Here is a 14,866-nt window from a genome sequence, read left to right as displayed (position 1 = left end):
GTTCATTTGTTTACCAGGAATTCTCAAATTGGTAATTTGACACAACGAGTATTGAATGTGTCAAAGTATAAAAACGGACGATATTGATTTTTTAAACTCTGTCATTCACCCGAAGTCCATATTTGCAGATCGCGCCCCTAGTGTCTTTACCGCTCAAAGCATATTCGGACCTTAACAAACAGAACAATAGAATTTTGCTACGTTGCGAAATATCGGCAACCTCGATTGCCAAGGTAAAATTTACCATCATTTCGATCATCAAAGTACCGCTTTCTAAGATGACTAATTTTTATTTATTTTTTTTTTTTCTTAAGAACGAATTTACCGGGAGGGGGGGATTTACAACAAACTTGACTTTCATACGACTGAAATATTGTAAATTAGGTATTTTGAATAAAATATTTATACAGGCATTAATAAACCATTATTTTACTACCCACTTAATTATTTTACCGATCACAAACGAAAGGTTTAATTAGTCGAACAGCTTTAGATTTTGACCATCAAATTTCTCTGGCATGAGTTGTAGTTGCTGTAAGCGATAGGAGAGTATAATTACTTAATAGCAGACACGTAATTAGTTCACGGTTACTAGCCAGGAGAAAGATTTTCTAACGTTCACAGCCTTAGCCTAGAATACCTACTCGGAATACCATCGAAATATGAAATAGCACAAGAGGAAATGGAAATAAAATAGAGATAAAATCGCACCAGCAGCAGGAATCCTTCGATAAATCTGTAATTTGAATTATCGCTAAGATGAAGAAAAAGAAAACCTACGCTAGCTCAAGATAAGCATATTTCGTTACGCCTGTTCTCGGGGGTAATCAGAGGATAAGATGAGAGAATGGGATGGGATGGATTTGAAAAAACATTTCCCCGTATCGAAGCCCGTACCTCGCGGAGTCGGTTACTCATACGCAACGCCACATTTGGCACCTTTATTCAACGTCCTGGATCGCTACCTTTCAGAATTTCAAGGTACACTTGCTCATGTATGGGCATCGTTGACCTGGCTTAAGGTAACCGTAGTTATCAGATACTCTCTACTGCAGTATTCTGCGCTATACTTATTATACCCATACACGATACACTCGACGCTCGTTCGAGTCACTCTCTCGCATGTGAATCATACAACGTTACAGTAAAAAAAAAAAAAAACTGTGCCTCTTTATTCTTTCGCGGAGGGTTAAGGATGAATGGGACCCACGATCCTAATAAATAGGCTGGAAAAAAGGAAAAAAACATCATTTGCAAAATCTCCAACGATGCAACTTCGACTAACAATAATAGTGAATATGAATTAAACAACGTGTCTAATATTCGATAGAAGTGAATCTAAGCACGTTTGAATAACTCAGACTAAGATATTAACAATTTGAGGAAAGGTTTTATAGCCAGAATGTTCGAAATTATTAGACTCTAGGGTTTTTCATCAGATTGTAATCTTTTTGGGCTTATTTTGGTCACTGACCAGATTCCGATATCTATACATCTGACATAATTCAATCTTACTTCCACAAATCTATTTTTATACACTCTGGAGGTAACTGTTTGTAACATTTTTTCGTAGGTAATATCTAGAGATCTCTATGGTTAACAAAATAAGTCCAAAACATTAGAATCGTACAAAGAACGCCAAAGTTCAAACATTTTGACCATCCTAATGGTAAAACCTCTTTTCAAATTGTTGATATTTCGGCCTGCGTTATTCGAATTTGCTTGGATTTATTTATATTACGCAGTAGGATTGTTATTGAAAATTTTGTAAGCATTGCACTGTTCTCTTTCGAAACGTTAGATTTTTCTTCGTAGCCTTTAAATTTAATTTTATTCTTTATTTTTTTGTTCTCTATAAGTTTATGCATCGTGGATCAATGAATTTTTGAAATAATATTGATCATTGCTCTATAATTTCTCATGTATTTTACATTAAGTGCGAAGCCTGCAGTAAAATCAAATCCAACCAACGAGAAATCGGTCGAAATATTACATTGTCCGTTATCTTTTTCCTGTTCGCAACAAATTTCAAACGTTAGAAAATCATGGTTCGATAAATGCCGTATAAATTGACTCCGAGATGTTTGAAATCCTTTTTCTTTCCTTCCTCCATTTTCGAATAAAAGATTTGGGGACACGAAATTCGAAATTTCTTACCTCTGGGTGTGACGTCAATGGTAATTTAGTCTTGGCCAACGCTATCGACCAGCTGTCGGAAGTCATTGGCTAAAGCGAGGAAATTCGTAAGAGTTCATCAGCACGTATTGTGAACCAAGAAAAGAAGATATGTCCATACATAGTTATAGCAATAGACGCTACCGGAACATTTGGACCGTTTAGTTCTCGTCTAAAATACCGAAACGTCATTTGTCTCAACGGCTATTTAAAATTTGAATAATTCTCCTCGGTCGGTGATACGGACGTTTATAAGCGGGTTACGTATTACGTACTTCAGACGATTCGTTGAACAACTATACAGCACACATTAACGGAACCTTCTATCCCAGCTGTTTTCTTTCTCAATCAATTAAAATCCACACATGTATACACATATATCCCTGTATATATTGTCAATTGTCTTTTATTGATTAATTAAATTACGAAGCAGTTTCGCCTCCTGACGCTCTTTGAAAATGAAACGTAACGTTTAATAATAACACAGCAAACAAAAGACTCCCAAGATTTAATTGACGTTAACAATACCCACTGTATAACAATTTGTATGTACAATGAAGAATAGGTAAATGATCGGCTGGAACCGGAGATTGGTGAAAGAAATAATAATAAGAAAAGAAAAAAAAAAAAAAGGTGAAAAAAAAACCGTTACTATATAGTCTAAGCACGTGCTTCAATCGCCCGCATATAACGTACGACGTATATAGATATAAGAAATACTTACTAGCTGACCACAAGCACACGAGTCTACCTCCGACTCTTTTATAATTAATATCATTTTCATCATTCATCGCACTGCCTGCCGTACGGACTTCTTTCTTTACACGGATTAACCTACGGCCTTTTGTACTCCTACGCGCCTGTGTACGCAAAACGATTATTAATTACACGGTATTATAGTTTTTTCTAATCGTTATGCCCTTTTTTTTTCCTTCTTTTTTTAATTCTTATACCAATACGACGATAATTTCGCAATTAAACATATCAGTGATGTTTGTTCTTCGCTTGGAGCAGTTTAAGATTGTATTATACAAAATTCGCGCTAATGGCTCAATTAAGCAACAAAATATCTCGATCCGAAGATTTTACCTGCAGGCATGAAAATAAAAGATATAATTAAAGAACAAATAATATCATCATATATCAAATGTAGTTTATGTTGTTATTCCATCGCAGGTTTCCAATTAATCGACTTAAGGGAACCGGTATTATAATTACTCAACTTTGGCTAATGATATTTTCCCAAATTCAGGCAAGTTGTGATTATTTTTTGAAGAAAAAAAAAAAAAAATCGATATCTCCGACCAATGAAACGACACAATGGCATATTTATGCATCGATTATATAGTTGTAAAAAAAATTAGCTAATTTATATGACAGTTACAGTAAACTGTTTAACAAATCCATTTATAATCTTCTGACTAAAATCACGATGTTTTTTCTACTCCTCAATCTTATATAATCTATAGTCCATTTTCATTTGTCTCCTGCTAGAAAGCTGGACGCCCTGACCACCAAACTCAGACTAATTATGAATTTGTTAATATAATAAATGGTTATTACAACGGGAATTGCGTGGCTAATAAAATTAAAGTTTTCTATGCCGAAGCTGTTCTCCGACCACGCAATACAGTCGAAGAACTTGGCGACTGACTGCAACAGGTAAGAAAGTCATTTCTACCGCCCATTCTGCCCACCTGAATTTTTCATTAACAGGATTTACACTGCCTACGTAAGTTCCCTAATAACAAAAGAAATACCAGAGGGATCGCTTTGCCGAGTTGTCCCCGTTGTTTCTACGTTATATTATTCACGTCATGATTACACAGAGTGAAATTTCCAGTTGCGGTTACTTGCAAGGTTCTTAGCTACGCTAATTTTTCACCATAATCGAGAAACACAATTCTCGGTAAAAAATGAGGATTAGTTTTATCACTGTATCCAAAAAATCTAGCACTTGTTGATATATTCTTTTTAATTATGGTCACACGTATATTAATTTTCCAGTTGAAAATATTGCGATAAATTGATAATTGGTGCGACGATAAATTGATGTAGAGGCCTTCTTTGACTGAAAAATTAAGTCAATCGAACAAACAGATTTAATTTAGTAACAAGCAGGAGGTCCAGTATTGACTATTATAATCACAATACTTAATTTTACCACATTTTTTCATTTCATTTATACACGCGATTGACTACAAATTTTCTAGTAACAACAAAAACTGACATTTTTCTCAGTACAAATAATAAATTCCGATTGCCGTTCGAATTAATCGTTGTAATATTTTCTCTATATTTTACCGTGTGAAAAAATTCGTAACGCGGCATAACCGTGGAATAAAAATACTTGCAAGGCGCAAGTATACACTTTTAAAACACACAAGTACCTAGGTATAAGCGCGATTACCATTTATAAATAATATCCCCCCACTAGTAAATAATAATGCAATAAATTATAGAAATATTAATTAAAACGTTTCTTGGCCTCGTTTTGTCTTACGTACCGTGTCGCAATCGCTTGCGTCCTACTGCAATTTTTTTTCACATTTCCTTTTCAATTATTATCAGTTCTCATTTATCTGCATAACTTATGTATTACCTGCAGATATAACTGAACCTGAAGTGACGGATATGAAGCAAATTACGAACATTTGTATTAAAAATAAAAAAATAAAAATAAAGAAAATAAAAAATTAAAATAAATATAATCTAGGTCCGTATAGAAACCCAATCAGAATTTTTTTTCTCGTTGTGACTCCTTGATTTTTTCAAGCTCTCTAAGCATTATATCGGCAGCAAGGAAACGTAACCGATTATGAATGAAGAAAATTTACATACCTAATCGGGAGGAAAAAAACTCATCTACACACCCTTCGCCCTTGCGTCTCTTTTGTCACTGCACGTATCGAGCCATCGAGGCCTTCTCAAGAACGCGGTATAATCTGTAAGACTTTGATTTGAATGGTCTTTCTGCGTGCCTGCTGCACAGCACGCAAGCCCCTCGGAGGTTTCTTTAAGTAGATGAATCACTGACGATTATCTCGGGAGGGAAAAAAAACTCTCACAGAAACTCTATCTCTGGCTTGGTTCTGTAAGTCGGGACGGACTGAGAGACGAGTCGCGTCATTTTTTCTGTCGCCTTCTATCCACAACTCCCGTTTTCTTTTATTTTTTGTTTTGTTTTTTAAATACCATATTTTCATGATTTTAAAACTGAAGCTATAATTATTTCAACCGTCCAACAAAACTAAAACGTTTCTTAAAAATTCTGGACTCGAATAAAACACTGTGAAAAAATTGAAAAATCGTAATCGTTGTCAATTAGGTTTATCGACATTTTACGAAAGTCACGATCTACTTATTCGAGCATAAAATCTCCGTTGCACTTGGTATTCAGTATTTTGAACTATCGGATTCATTTGTTTATTCAAAACTAACTGGAGAAATTTACTTTTTTTCAATTATGTGCAATTTCGTTTCTATAAAATTGTCATAGCTTGGTGATTTAAAGTGAGGTAAATACGTAACCCGGTGTAAGACGACTATACACGTGGCACGAGTATGGTAAAATTAAGTAATTCATTAAAATTTGATAGATTGCGTGCGTTCGATACTTAAAAATAGCTCCGATTTCAAACATGTGTGCATCTAATAACTTTGTATTTCTCACGTTTCTGTATTTTTTAATTTTTTGAACGAACTGTATAAGCACGTGAAGGTCCTTAAAACAAGACGCAGTCTGCTTATCGTTTTCTTTATTGAATAATACGTAAAAAGAGGCAAATTTTTTTTACGACACGTTACGTAGATAACTTCACGAAAGAACGTTCTCAAGACATACTCGAAAGGACACCGCTTGAACAATCTTGAAAGTTTCACCTCAAAATGTTAATTTATTTGTTGAAACGCACCTCTTCGTTACTTTGGAAAAAATGATGAAGACTTTATATGGATTAGTAAAAACGTTTACTTGCCTAATATCGGGGTATACTTTGGTCTACAATTAAGATATGCAGACAAAACTGCAATGGGAAAAATGCATTCTAAACATACGGTATCTAATCGCAATCAGGTTCATCTTTGAATGGAAAAGAAAAAGAATAAAAAAAATACTGGCAAATAATTTATCCGTAGAATGAAACGACATGTGAAAAATTCAAGTTTGTAACGGCGTTCTGATTTCACTTAAAACGCGATGATAAAATGCCGATACAAACCCCAATGAATTATATGTACGTACCTGTATATTTATTAATGTATATTGCAGTACGCGTTGTGTAAAGCGTGGAATGCAGAAGCGATGTACTCAAATTCGACATCGACATTTGTCAGAGAAAGTACGAGGCAGAATTCAAGTTAGGTAACAAAAATTGGCGAGGGAATTTTTATTCACTTTCACTACACCGCGCGGCATATTACTCGAACGAAGGTAGCCTTTTTCGAAGCGTTTTATTACACCCAATTACCGAATCGCTTACATACGTATTACAAACGCGACGCGTCACAGTGATGCGGAGAAATTGGATCACAAATGCAGACTAGAGTCAAGGACGCGTATGTAACATAGTTTCGTGCGTACTATCCTTCTCGCTGATCTGAGAACAGCGCAATCAAATTTTTAAACGACATATTACCGGCCTTCTACAGGCTACAGCCTCTCTGTATATACATTTCCATTTAGGATCGTATCTTACGTGTATATGCCTTGGCAAAAATCCTTGCGATACGGCTATTATTCCAATAGTAATAATTTGTTACGTACTTAAATGGCTTTGGACCTACGGAGAAAGAGACTTCTAAGGACGTTTGACGTGACGTTCGACGCATGGTCTCCGGCACGCGGGTATAATATAAAGATTCCGATTCAGTGCGGAGAGCAAAAACGAGCCGCGGAAAGAGATGTCTGGCGACGTTAAGAAATGCGGCAATGAAATTCGCGGCGTGCGCAAATATCGCGCGGTGCCGCAAATTATCGACCTACGTTCCTGCGTATAAGTAGATCACCGAGAAAAGAAATTATTTTACTTACATTTATTTCACCCCGTATAAGAAAGTACGGCCCACTTTGAAATACAATGCATTTTAGTTCATATTTTAACGCGCCTGCAGGAAATTGTAAACACGCAAGTGTTGAAATATTATCACCAAGCTCTGCGGCTGTTAGGAGATTAGTCGAAATTTTCTACCTTGCTGAACGATCCAACGAAAGTGAGTCCAGTTTTATGTACAATTGTAGCGATGAAATCGCCACGTTGTTAAAAATTTTAAATTATATCGGTTGTAACATAAAGTGTGAACAATAATTTTTATTTTTTATAGACCGCGAATATCTGATTCAATGAAACTGTACGGTTTTAATTTACATAAATAAATTTGTCATCATTCGTTTTGAGTAGCGAATATTTTCTCTAGATCGAGAAAATACTGATGAATTTTATAATACCGTATCATCATCCAGCGGTGTTTCTATGAATCCTGAAATTCTTTGCACCACTGATTGAAACTATATTGCATAAGATGATTCAAACTGTTCCAAGTTTAAGCACAACAGAAGTAACGAGGAATTTCTCTATGCGTCAGGCTAAAGTCTCTTAAAGGCTAATAAAAATAAATCATTTCATCGAATCAAAGAACGACATGTCTATTTTTGATCAGTGATTATGAATATCGTCCGAGATTTACTGCATGTCATGCGTCGAGGGAAACCGAGTAAATAAATGAAGTAAACGGTACTTCGCTGAAAATGTATGTAAGAGTTGTGTGGTTTCACTCTGTCCGTGATCTTTTCCCTCATTCCATTAATGTTTAAAAGTTAAAAAGAAAAATCTTTTTCAATCGTGTTCTTTAATTAGCGATCGAGAAACGAATCGATCCGGATGACGGTGATTTTTAATTACTTTTCGGGGTAATGTTCTGCTTCTTTTTCTTCTCCAACACGGAGTTCGGCTCGCTTCGCAACACCGCGCGAGTTTATGTGATAAAACTCGAATCGTTGAGAGGGAACGAAAGAAATACACCCACATTTGCGATCAACCCACTGATCCGGTCTTATAATGTGCCTTTGCGCCAATGCGTGACACAGACTCGAGTCTCGATGCTGCTGCAGAACCGCCTACGCGATTCGAGTTTATAATTCCGTCGTTACGTATGTTATACGTATACCTGTGCCACACTCGCAGAGCTGTAAGGCTGCTGCTTCTTTCTCTCTTTCCATTTCTATGCATTGCATTATAATACATGTTTCGAGGGAATACGTATAAGCCAGCAAACCACGAACCACAGCAATCACGAAACCGCGGCGCGTCGCGGCGGCAGCTTCTCTGTAGTTTATTCGCATCTCTGAAATGCAGCGGAGTTTTATTTCTCTCATATTTTTTGCCGCGAGACATGCTTTCCTGAAGAAGCCCGATAATCCTGATCGCTTTTGTAGAAAAATTCCAGGCACATTTGTATATAACTATAATCTGAGTATTTACAGATTTTTATCCATCGGAAACAAACTCAAACTTTTCGGTTTCTTGGGATTATTATTCTGGTTCTCCTTTCAAATATTTCCGTGCAACATCTTACCTAAAGAAAATCTTATTTCTCTTCGTTTGAATTTAAGTTCAATTTGAAAATACTCACTGGTTATGATCGGGAATAAGAATTTTGCAGAATCGAACAAAATAAAGGTTCAAATAATAAGTTCATTAATAGTAGAAATTCTTCGAAGTAATACGGAAAATTCTAATTACAGAAAAGTAGACAAATTTACGCACATCGTAGTGAGATTTCTCAAGAAGATTTTACCGAAAACTCAACACATTTTCGAGGAAATGGTTGGCAAGAAATGTACGGAGATAGTCACTACTGGAGAAAAATCATTGAAATAAATCGGACAAATTTTACATAGAGTCCTATAAAAAAAATCTGTAATGGGGATGAGGAGAAAAAAATTTCACAAGGAGTCTGGATCTCCTCACATGTTTGATAAGCGATCGGCAACCGCGAACACAACAACCTCGAGTTGTATAGCGTTCTGTGAAACGATTTGCAATAGATTCGTATTACGTAATGACAGAATCGGTCTGGCGAAAAAATATAATTCAGTCAAATTGCAGTAAAGTATTAACACCAATTGGCAATTTTCTACGCTTAACTTTGTCTCGGATATCAACTTTTTAATTATGGCTACTATCGAGTGAATACATACCATCGTGGATTTGTTTTTTTGTTTTTTTAAACTCATTTATTTCATTATCTATGGGGAAAAGTCGTCCGCTATACATATACGAATGACTGCATAATGTGGTATGTGGTCCAGTGTGACTGGAGTAGCTTGAGAATTCAATGAGGATGAATAGGACCCACAGTCTGAATGAAAAGTTGTCAAAAGAGAAATAACCGCTTGAAAAATATATAGCAATGTTATTTGCGCCAATGATGGTAAATGCGATTGGAACGGGGTTCCTACTATGTGACAGAAATGATTCTGAGCAAATTTGAATAGAACAAACTTAGAAGATATCAACAATTTCAAATAAGGTTTTGCAATTGGACCCCTCATAATGACTAAACTCTGGTATTTTTCATACGATTCTAATGTTCTTGAACTTATTCTCCTCGACATAGAGACCTTCAAAGATTGCCCGACAGCATGTTTTATTAATTTTTAATTTATCAATAGTTATCTTCCGAGGGGATAAAAATAGATTTTTGTAATTACGGTACTAGTTATATTCGGGAAAAATTACATTTCCGTGTTATAACTGTAACGTCATATAAATTTCTTGAATATTCTTCAAACAATTTGTGAGGATCAGGACAGCGAATAAAATGAGCCCAAAACATTATAATCGTATAAGAAACACCAGCATTTAATCACTTTGATCATTCTAGTTGCAAAATGTTTTTTTCAAATTATTGACGCTTTAGCTCGTGTTATTCGAATTTGCTAAGATTCATTGCTGTCATATAATAAGAATGTTGTTTCATTCGCGTTCACTTTCATTAGCTGGAATAACGTTGCTGAAGATGTTTTCAACGGTTCTTTTTTTTCCTTTTCCAACCTGTGATTCGAATTGTGATTTACGGTTTCGCATATTTTCCTCCTTTAGCCGGTGTTTAAGATCAGCGTGAAAATGTTCGTCAGTAATTTTCAGACTTCTTAATTTATATGACCGTCACGGGTTGTTTTGACAAACAGTCCGCAATTTAACGAACGTGTACCGGAACGCATTTTAAATTCGTGTCGGCTCGCGGCTTCCGTCGACGCAGAGTGTAAGAATTCCGTTATCAATAAGCACTTGAAAGGTTTCATTCATCAATGAAACGCGATACCTACAAGATCACGTCGCAAATACAGTAGCTTCGTAATAATCTTTATCAATGCTTTCCTTTGAAGACGAATTTTCTTTTCGTATATGTATATTCGACAAGCCGCTGCAGCAGGCAAAGAAAATGCGATACAATAAAAACCAAAAACTTTAGTATACAGACGTTGCATCTCATCTCAAGTGCCAACGTATCCCATTCACTTTTATTCCAATATGCATGTAGTTCATTCTTATCTTTGCTTTTGCAGTTTCACGTTGGTCATCATCATACAAAACTTGTTTAGCCGTTATACCATAATCGTACATAATGTAATATATTTAGGCTTGAAGTTTTTGTTTTTTAAAGCATCTCATCCACGTTTTTTTTTAAACCAAAGCCTACTTAAAGCTGAATCAGGAACCGTTGAATTAGCATTTATAACCGGTTTTTCAAATCGTACGTCGATCAAGTCACAGTTTTGTAATTAAACGTATCATAAGTTTGAAGGGAAAAAAATGAATTCCGTAATTAAGAAATTCAATATTCGCTTCCACATAAATTAAAAGAAATTCATTAACATTTCCTCACCTCTATACTATATTCACGATGGTCGTTGTTCGAACTCGAATTGAAAATCGAACGAAGTTTAACGGTCGATTTAAGTCAAGCATAGTTCATGCGATAGGTACTCCGTAACGCGCGAAGATCGATGCTATTTGAATGAATTCAATATTCCTCACCTTTCCTTGTTACTGAACTTTCATTGTGTCGTATATCTATGCCGGAGCGTTTCGTTTCAATTCCCTTATATAGTAGCGCATGTGCGTGCACGTGCGCGGAAGACAACGTCACAAAGCTCAACTATCTTACACGATTCGTATATGAGTGTAAAATACGTTATTGTGCGCGGTGAAACGTTGCCGACATTCACGGGTATTAAGAATTCAAGTAACACACGCGTGAGATATCGTCATTAGTGCAGGGAAGAATTTGCGGCTGTTTAAGAACACAACTAAGCTTTTAAGCGGTTTGCCTCATTCGCCGTGCACGCGGCAAAAGCAGCAAAAAATCAAACGATTTGAAATTACAGCATCTCGGGCAGCTGGTTTCGCGCTGCGGTGTAACAACGGTGTTAAGTATAACAATTGGTTGAGAGAATCGAGTTGTACGAGGTATACGTATAACAGTTCAAACGGTGATCCCACTCGGGAGAGAGAGAAAGACAGAAAAAAAATGATGATGATGATGATGATGATTATATAAACGACTGCACGAGTGTCGGTATAATAAGCTATAACTGTGTACATAAAACGTTTTGCGTAATTAAATGTTAGAACCTGGGCATAGGCAATAGATTGTTTGTACAAAGCAGCAGCAGCAGACAGCCTGCAGCATGGAGAAGGCAGGTGGTGTATGTATGTACCTTTGCAAATGTATTCCAAAGACGTTGCGAAACGAGTAATAAGTACAGGTAGTTAATTTTCTTACCATAGTTGTCGGAGTTACGGGTGCGTCGATCACCTTCGCAAGTATTTTAAATACCTAATAATCCCACATTAAGAATCATGTGCGCTGCACTAAACACTCGATATTACATTCACGTAACAACAACACTGTCGATATTCGCTCCCGGTTTTATTGTATCCCAACGATTGTACGAATTTCTTTTTCTTTACGTGTTTTTCTTTTTTTTTTGTTTCTTTCTAATTCTCTGTTGTTATCGTTACCACAATATATCCAAGTTTATTTATTTATTTATTTTTTTTGTCAAATTAATTATCCGCCTCTTTCACGACATTTGAAGCACCGCTCCGGCGTCAAAACGCAGACCTGTGCAGGAGGCTTTGCCTTCGGAGAGCAAGCAACACGCGCGTGAATGCCGCGCCTGCGTACTGATCGTTCAAACGATGCGATCCGACTTGCAGGCAGATCTGAGACCCTACCGAGCAGCAACGGCAAGCCGAGGAGCCGGAGACGCTGGTTGGCCGGATGGCCGATGCTGATGCTGATGCTGATGCTGGAGTGTCTGGACTTACGGTGTGCTCGCAGGGCTGCGATAATATTATTGTTATCTAGTCATCGAGCCGCTTAGGCCGGCAGACAATGAGCCTCGCGATATCTCATGGGATTTTCTGGATCACCGCTTGTTCCACCTGCACGGCGCGCCTCTGCCAATTGCGTTTACAATAGTAATAATAATAACAACACCAACAATAATAACAATTTTCGAATCGGTATTGAATGTATAACGTACGTATGTATGTACAGCATGCAACGCCAAAGCTGTTTACGACCTCGCGCATTTACTCTCACATGTCCGTTATGCATATTGGGGCCTGCTGACAAAGAGATTAGGAAATTGTATGTATCTACGACATACGGTTGTTTCGTTTCTTCTTAGCTTCGGCTTGTTGTTATGGTTTTCGAAAATTGATCTAATTTTACGGCACGACCGTTAGTCATTTTTGAAGATCACGTCGTGAAAAGAGAGGAGAACATATTGCCGGATTGTATATAAAAATATAAAATAATGTACAGATGTTTTGTGACAGTTGCGTCACATGCTTTGTAGGCATATTTAGCCACATGGATTTTACTATGTAGACTAGTGTTTATTGTGCAGACAATAGATTTTTATAGACTTTTGTAATAGACTGTTTGTCGTGCGTAATAAAGGAAGTAATTATGTGCCTTTGTGTTCTTTCACAGTTTTTACTTGCTGTCTAACTTTGCACTTTAACATTAACTGCAATTAAACCGCTGAACATGCAGGAGTTTGTGAAAATTCTTTGTCAACTTTGAACTTTGATTCATGGGGTTTTTCTCCATCTTGATTCAATACCGCTATGGATTTTGGAGCTACCGTTTCGGAATAGGCACGAACAATGAAATTTAAAATTAACCGCAGATGTTTTTATATATACCGGTACCATGAATACATTTGACTCAATATTGGCAACGATTGACTGGAATCGTTTTTCTTCTTCGACTGGCGTTAATTTTGTAGAATGGTATAATATTCCTTAATCCTTTGGGATCGGATTTTTGGTCAATCTATAACTTAGTTGGGTCGAAGTTTGTGGTCAATTTTTGTTCTGCTCTAAGACAAATGTTCATCAAAGTCTCACGAGTAAAATTTTCGACTTTTGCCCGCGCATTGTTGTGTGCGGATGTCTTCAACTCCTATCCTGCTGTGTCTGATCACCTTCATTCATAAGCGTGGCTTCTACTCGTTTTCCCCGTACTTTCTGTTATTGATAAGTGTTTCACATTAAATTTAAAATTTTAATATGATTTTTCAATATAATCAATAAAATTCCAATTTTTTCATATTTCACCGTTTTTTTTTTTTTTTATTGCGATTAAGTGAAAGCCTGAATTTTTTTGCGGTGAGTATCTATTCCATAGAAAATTAGGGCCGACTTGTAGTTTTCTAAAAAAAGATCCCAAAGTGAGCAGAGGTGGCACGCTGCCGGCACGCTGCACAGCCGCCTAGCCAATGGAAACATGTGCCATTTAAATAAGCCAAACTTTATTTTAAGCGAAATTATTTTTTTTTTTTAATATAAATTCAAGAAAACTGGATTTTTATTATTTATTTATATTGAAATCTCAGAGCCGAGTATTAGATTCATAGTAAAATGATTAGCACTCGCGTAAAGTGTGGGAAATAACGAGTTCAAAACACCCCTAATCAGGTTCGTTGGCTACAACAATAAACTAGAAAATAGAGATATCTAAAGCCAACCATACGCAGGCCATAGTCGAAATTTTTCGCCCTAAGATTTTGACAAACATGTGTGCTAGTGTAAAAAAATTTACGGCAAGCTTCGATCCCAATGGGTATAGTCCAGTCGACTAAATTTGAGTCCGATCTGAAAATTTCCTTACCCTTGTGGGATCACTTTGAAAATAATGACGTAAATACGATTTTTCATTGATCGAAATGTTGGACATACATTACCGGATGTCCATCTAGTTCGTGACTTCTTTATTAAAGATAACGGCGTCATTCCAAACTCCTATTTCACGATAGAGGTCAAAAATCGATACTAACACTTTGCAATATCAATTTAAGTTATTGCAACGAGTCCGGTAGATCGTAAATTGTTTTATATTGAGAAACTATTATATACTAGAAGACATGGTCGTTCCCCATAGCATGAAATTAGATAACTTTTAAGACAGTTAATGGCGAATGAATAAGGAAGAAAATATTTATACTAAAACAAATAATGGTTCGCGTTTTTTTTCGCCATTTCCACCATGAAATGTAGTGCGATTGCGTGATTTTGTCTGGTCGGATGTCGGACCAACTACAGTTTGGAGGATAATATGAATGTGAAGATGGGTGTGAAAGGTGCAGTGAAAGGTATATACAAAAAGTAGT

At 36.4% G+C, this 14,866-nt stretch overlaps 1 protein-coding gene across 2 annotated transcripts in view; it reads right to left on the bottom strand.

The window, feature by feature from the left end:
• The window catches only part of LOC107221879, a 33,362-nt gene extending 20,957 nt beyond the window's left edge, over positions 1 to 12,405 (bottom strand). For both annotated transcript variants that reach the window (XM_015661039.2, XM_015661040.2), the window contains exon 1: positions 11,965 to 12,405. The gene's annotated coding sequence lies outside the window, so the exon portion shown is untranslated. The remainder of the gene's footprint in view (positions 1 to 11,964) is intronic.
• Positions 12,406 to 14,866: the final 2,461 nt, after the last annotated feature.

Source organism: Neodiprion lecontei, chromosome 4 (assembly GCF_021901455.1).
Source record: "Neodiprion lecontei isolate iyNeoLeco1 chromosome 4, iyNeoLeco1.1, whole genome shotgun sequence".
In the NCBI taxonomy this organism is placed as follows: Eukaryota; Metazoa; Arthropoda; class Insecta; order Hymenoptera; family Diprionidae; genus Neodiprion; species Neodiprion lecontei.
This window is presented reverse-complemented; position numbering and strand designations above follow the sequence as displayed.